This window comes from Balaenoptera physalus, assembly GCF_965194825.1.
Source record: "Balaenoptera physalus genome assembly, chromosome: 5".
Lineage (NCBI taxonomy): Eukaryota > Metazoa > Chordata > Mammalia > Artiodactyla > Balaenopteridae > Balaenoptera > Balaenoptera physalus.
The window spans coordinates 147,749,075-147,754,991 of NC_138884.1; the positions used below are offsets into that span (position 1 = coordinate 147,749,075).

Consider the following 5,917-nt stretch of genomic DNA (forward strand, 5'->3'; position numbering starts at 1 on the left):
GTAATTTTTCAAAAGCTTAAGTATACTGTTACCACATGACCCGGCAATTCCGCTTCTAGGTATATAGCCAAGAGAAATGAAAATAAATATCCACACAGAAATTTGTATAAGAATATTCATAGCAGCATTCATAATAACCCAAAAGTAGAAACAACCCATATGTTCATCAATAAAATGTAGTCTCTCCATACAATGAAATATTTGCCACAAAAAGGAAGGCAGTACTGGCATATGCTACAATGTAGACGAACCTTGAAAACATGATGCTGGGTGAAAAGAAGTCAGACTTGAAAGATAACAGACTGCATGATCCCATTTAAGTGAAATGATCAGATAGGGTAAAAAGAGAGACGGAAAGTAGGTTAGCAGCTGCCAGGAGCTGGGGAGGTGGGAAGATAAGGATTGTGACAACTAATGTGTCCAAGGTTTCTTTTGGAGTGATGAACATGTCCTGGAATTAAACAGTGGGGTTGGTTGCACAACTCTGTGAATACAGGATAGGGAAAACCACTGATCTGTACACTTTAGATGGGTGAATTGTACAGTGAGTTATAGCTCAACAAATAGGTTAAATTAAAAAAAAAAAAAAAAGTAAGGCACAGCTCTTGGCAGAGACCAAGTGCCCCCAAATGCAAGCTACAAAGTCCAAGGGAACTCTGTATCTTTCTGGACTTCCCTGCAGGTGGCCCCATCCCTGTTGCTCCTCAGGGTCCCTCCTGTTCGTTGGTCCAGACACCACAATTCTCCCTCTGCTGCTCCTCTTCTGTCTCCCTGCAGACTGGGCCTCAGCCACTCTCGCCCTGCATCATCTCATCCGTTTACATTGACTTAATTCGCCAAGGGCTCCCAACTCCACACCTCCAGCCCCATGTGCTCATTGGCAGCTTCCTGGACACCCCTCTCCTCTCATGTTCCAGAGATCCTCAAACTCTGAATGTTCAGCATGGAACTCACCCTCAGCCCCTGGCTCTACCTGTCCCTTTGCAGGGCCAGTTCCTTGCTGCCAGTAGCCCAAGGGTTAGTTGATCTATAAACCCAAGTGTCATCCTGGAACTCCCCTCTCCCTTGTGCCCCATAATCCAATTAGTTTCCAAGCCCTCCTCCCCTCCCCGACCCCCCATTGCACCTCTTTAATGCCAACCGAACCCTTTCGTTTCTCGTTGCTCCTATTACATCTATCATAATAACCTCCAATTATTGAGCAAACATTGCGTGTGGGTGGGTATGTTAATCTCACACTTTGCTAACAGAGATTGAATAGTTGATCTCCATGGTGCTGGCAACCCCAGTATAATCAGTACTCTCACTTTCCACGTGAGGAAACCGCAGCCTGTCAGAGTGGAGTAAATTGTCCAAGGTCTTAACGCTGTCATCAGGTACATCCCACCCCAAATGCCAGGATCCTAAGCAGCAAAATGCCGCCTGAGGTCACCAACAGTACTGCATGATGGTTCAGCTGTTACATACAAGGATCTGAAGCCAGTCGCCTGGTGTCAGATCCCAACTCTAGAGCTTACGCGTCGGGCGAATTTGGCAAAGTCACTTCACCTCTCGGGGGTGATGACAACACGGTAAGGCTAGTCCTTTATCTAGTCTGCAGGCTGTTGCCATTTACGGGGGCACTTGGAGCAGTTCCCCGCATGGAATGTCCATACCACTACTGTGGCAATAGCCGCTTGCAGACAATTTCAGAGATGGCCCTAACATGCGGATCCGATCATTCTCCCTTTAGGTGACCTCAGGGGACAATGTCGTAACTCCTCAAAACGTCTCGCGCAGTTACCCGCCCGGCCGCCGGCTCTTGCAACCTCTGCACCCAGCAATCCCGCGCGGGACACACATTTGCCCCCGGACCTTTGCACGTGCCGCCCCCGCGCTAATGCGGGCTGGACCTTCGGAACTCGCCAGGCCCTCCGGCTCGCGGGTCCTCGCACCGCCCAGCGAACACAGCAGGAACTCAACACTCGTCCCCAGGACGGAGGCCGAAGTCCCAGACGAAGAGAAGCGCGCGCAGCCGCAGACAGGCCCTGCCGTCCGCACCGCCCCGCTTCTCCTCCCCCGCCCCTGACGTCATCTCGCCGCGCCACCCGCCCCGTCGCCCGGGAAACGCAGGACGCGTCCGCGCGCAGAGGCCGCTGAGGCTGCGCGCAAACGGGGGACCTTCCTCGGACGGTCCCTGGCGCTCTTCCCAGTGGACCTTCCTGCAGAAGAATCCCGGGGATTCTGTTCCCTCCCTGGTTTTAGGGCACTGCTTGACGTGCATTTGACAAGGAACGTGCTTTGGACATCTCTAGGTGGAATTGGGTGGACATAATGACTTTTTGGGCGGCGGCGAGGTGGGGAGAGAAGAAGGGTTCACACACTACTCAGGGTTGTTTTGCTGGGTAGATAGAGATGCCATGGAGACCGACATAGGAGGAGCCACTTGGGGGAAGAGAAAGGGAGTTCTGTTTTGCACATGTTTTCTTAGCTGCTTCCTGGTAAAGCTGCCAGGAGCTGGTGTGAGCAGTAGGGCAGGGTGTGAGCTCTTTCGGTAACTCAGCTGGCGATGATCTGGCTGTCCTCTGCTGGGGCTCTGCTGTCAGTCCCCAACCGCCCACTCTTGTCCTTTTGACATCTGTCCCACTCCACCCTGTTGGGCGCACCCATTCCCTGCTCATTTTGAGTCATTTGCTCTTTTGGCCATTGTCGGTAACTGCAATTATTTGAACACATTGTTAACACTAAAGTCTCCTCCAAAACTCTGGCCACTTGTCTCTCCTTATCCCCTTTCTCCTTTCTCTCCCACCACCACCACCTCCCTTACCAGTTCAGGATCCGCAGAAGAGTGGTTGGAAAGGAGTCACCAGGTCACTGGGTTGGGATGGGCCGTGATGATTTGGTACCAAGTATGGTCCTGTCACAGCTCTGCCAGGACCACAAGCATCAACCTCCTTCCCCGTAGTAAACCTACATCAAGTACTAGGCAGCTGAGAATGGTATTGGGAAAGAGTTATGCAATGCAATATGGTTTTGTATGAGATGCACACACAAAGGGCCGAAGCTTTGATCTTCATGGCAAATGTTACAGGCATGAGTCAATGAAAGAATTTATTTTTGGAAACCATAAACCCAACAATTCAATCAGGGGAGTGTCTGGCTGAGGACCTAGAAAGTAATGGGGAGGATGGGCTCCTACTGAAGTGGCGTGAAGCCCATGTTCAGTCAGCACGATGGGGCTGGCACTCAGGACACTCAGAGCCTAGAGGGCCTTCCCGCTGAAGCCTCAGCCGCTGCTTTCCCTGAGCTCTACCAGGCGTCCAGCACTTAGATGTTGAGGACCCAGCCTGGAGGGTGTTTGGGAGTCCCACTTGGGTCTCTCTAGAGCCACACTGTCCAATACAGTAGCCACTAGCCTCATGCGCCTATTTTAATTCAAATGTGCATTAGTTAAATACATTTCACATTAAGTTCCCCTGTTGCATTAGCTACAGTTCACATGCTCCAGAGCCACATGTGGCTACTGTTTCAGACAATGCAGACATAGAACATTTCCATCCTCACTGGAAGTTCTCTAGGCTAGCAGTATCCTGAGACCACTCCCAACCCCAGGCCACGGCTTGCAACCTTGACCTAAGCCTGGCTCTGACACACTGCCTTCCCTCACGGACATTTTCACTCAGAAATTATCATTGGGTGTGTCCAGTGTGCCAAAAACTAAGCTAGGGCTATGGTGGCAAACAAGCCAGACAGAGATCCTGACCTAAGGATGCTTGTGTTCCAGAGTTAGGAAACAAAACACACTACAACGCTTGGATAATTATAAGAAAACAAAACAGGGCAATAAGATATGAGGTGTCTGGAGGGCTCTTTTTTTGGCGGGGGGGGGGGGGGCGTTCAGGAAGCCCCGTCTGAGGAGAGGACATTTAATCTGAGCTCTTAATTGGGAGAAGATAGGGAACGAGCATTCCAGGCAGAGGGAACAGAGTGGGAGAGAGGGGAATGAGCTTCCAAGTTCCAAGGACGAGAAGCGCCCCGTGCAGGGCTTAGCAGGTGAGGGAAGGGAAACGAGGTGTCAAGGGAGGCAGGAACCAGCCCGTGTGGGACGTCAGAGGCAGGAGCCCAAGAGGCAGGTTACCTGCAATTTTGATTCAATGTGTGGGCTTCTGGCAGGGAACCAGCGTGAGCTTATGCAGGGATACTGCCCCCATCGAACTGGAATTTTCCACCTCCCCCTAAACATTGGCCTCTGGATTTATGACCTCACATTGCTGCAGTCAGGTCCAACTGCTTGCCACTTGAAAGCTGATACTTGAGAGGCAGGTGTTGGTATAAAGGAAACGTTGCTTTATTCAGGAGTAAACAACCAGGGGAAAAGGTGGACTCCTGTCCAAAGGCCAACTACCCACTGCCAATCAGTGGGCAAGGGCTTTTATTTTTATTTTTTATTTAAAATTAATTTATTTATTTTTGGCTGCGTTGGGTCTTTGTTGCTGTGCGCAGGCTTTCTCTCATTGCGGCGAGCAGGGGCTACTCTTCGTTGAGGTGCATGGGCTTCTCATTGCGCTGGCTTCTCTTGTTGCGGAGCACGGGCTCTAGGCGCGCGGGCTTCAGTAGCTGTGGCGCACGGGCTTAGTTGCTCTGCGGCATGTGGGATCGTCCCCGACCAGGGATCAAACCCGTGTCCCCTGCATTGGCAGGCGGATTTCCTGCGCCACCAGGGAAGTCCCAGAGGAGCCTTATAGTGTAAAAAATCTTCCCCTCCTTCTGCAGCCTCTGCACCCCGTATATCTTGACTGTTGCACTTTTCATATTCCTTGATCATTGTCTTACCTGTCTGCCTCCTCTGTCGGCCTGAAGGTTCCTCAAGGGCAGGATCTTACTTCACCCTGCATCCTCAATACTTAGCCCAGGTCCCTCCACATGTTAGCAACTAATAAAGTTTGTAATTATTAATCTTTTGGCTGTCCCACCTGGCTAAACATCTTTGGATAGTGGCGGAGGTTGAATTATGTCTCCCCCCAAAGACATGCCAAAGTCCTAACCCACCATACCTGTGACCTTATTTGGAAATAGGGTCTTTGCAGGAGAAGAGACACAGAGAAACACAAGAAGGCCACATGATCATAGAGGCAGCGATTAGAGTTATGTGGCCACAAGCCCAGGAACACTTACAATTGCTGGCGACCACCAGAAGTTGAGAGGCAAGAAATAGATTCCCCCTCCAAGCATTCAGATCTGTGAGAGAATAAATTTCCATTGTTTTAAACCACCTAGTTTGTGGTAATTTTTTATGGCAGCCCTGGGAAAGCAATACAGACGGCATGAAAATCAACTCCGTGGTCAAAGACTATGAGGTTTAGCATTCATTTATCTTTTACGTAATTCAACAGACATTTGGTTTTTGCTCTTCTCTCTGATAAATCACATGATCTGAGTTAGTTTTCACTCCTTGATTCTGACAGAGACCCTTTAGGGAAAATCCCAACTGAGGGACTATAATGTACAAAAAGAATGAAGAATCTTTGAGGTTTTCGGGATATCACTAGATTCTGCAGACTGTGCCGGTGATGTTGGCCTAAACCCACAGTACCTGCCCGTCTCTGCTCCTCCTGGGAACACGCAGGTGACAGCTGACGTTCACCTGTCCTAATAAACACCCCAGGGCAGTGGTCAGACGCAGGAACGCACCAGCTGCAACTCTCCCACACGAGAAAGCACGCCAGAGTAAACATGGAGACGCGCGAGCTTTCATAAGAGCACAACCCTGAACATTCACAAACGTAGGCTCCATGACATTGATCGGTAACAATACGGAGACAATCAGATGTCGGATGCAGGATTGACCTTTATGATGCCATAAATACACCACCTCCAGAATTCTCCAAAACTCAGCTCTGGTCATGTTACTATCCGGCACCGACACGCTTGAATGTTT

At 50.2% G+C, this 5,917-nt stretch overlaps 1 protein-coding gene across 4 annotated transcripts in view; it reads right to left on the bottom strand.

Annotated features, from left to right (window-relative positions):
* The window catches only part of ACOX3 (acyl-CoA oxidase 3, pristanoyl), a 47,608-nt gene extending 45,550 nt beyond the window's left edge, over positions 1-2,058 (bottom strand). The window contains exon 1 of one of the 4 annotated variants that reach the window (XM_082464363.1): positions 1,855-2,058. The gene's annotated coding sequence lies outside the window, so the exon portion shown is untranslated. The remainder of the gene's footprint in view (positions 1-1,854) is intronic. The other 3 variants (XM_082464361.1, XM_082464362.1, XM_082464360.1) reach the window with 3 other exon arrangements.
* Between the last annotated feature and the right edge of the window lie 3,859 nt (positions 2,059-5,917).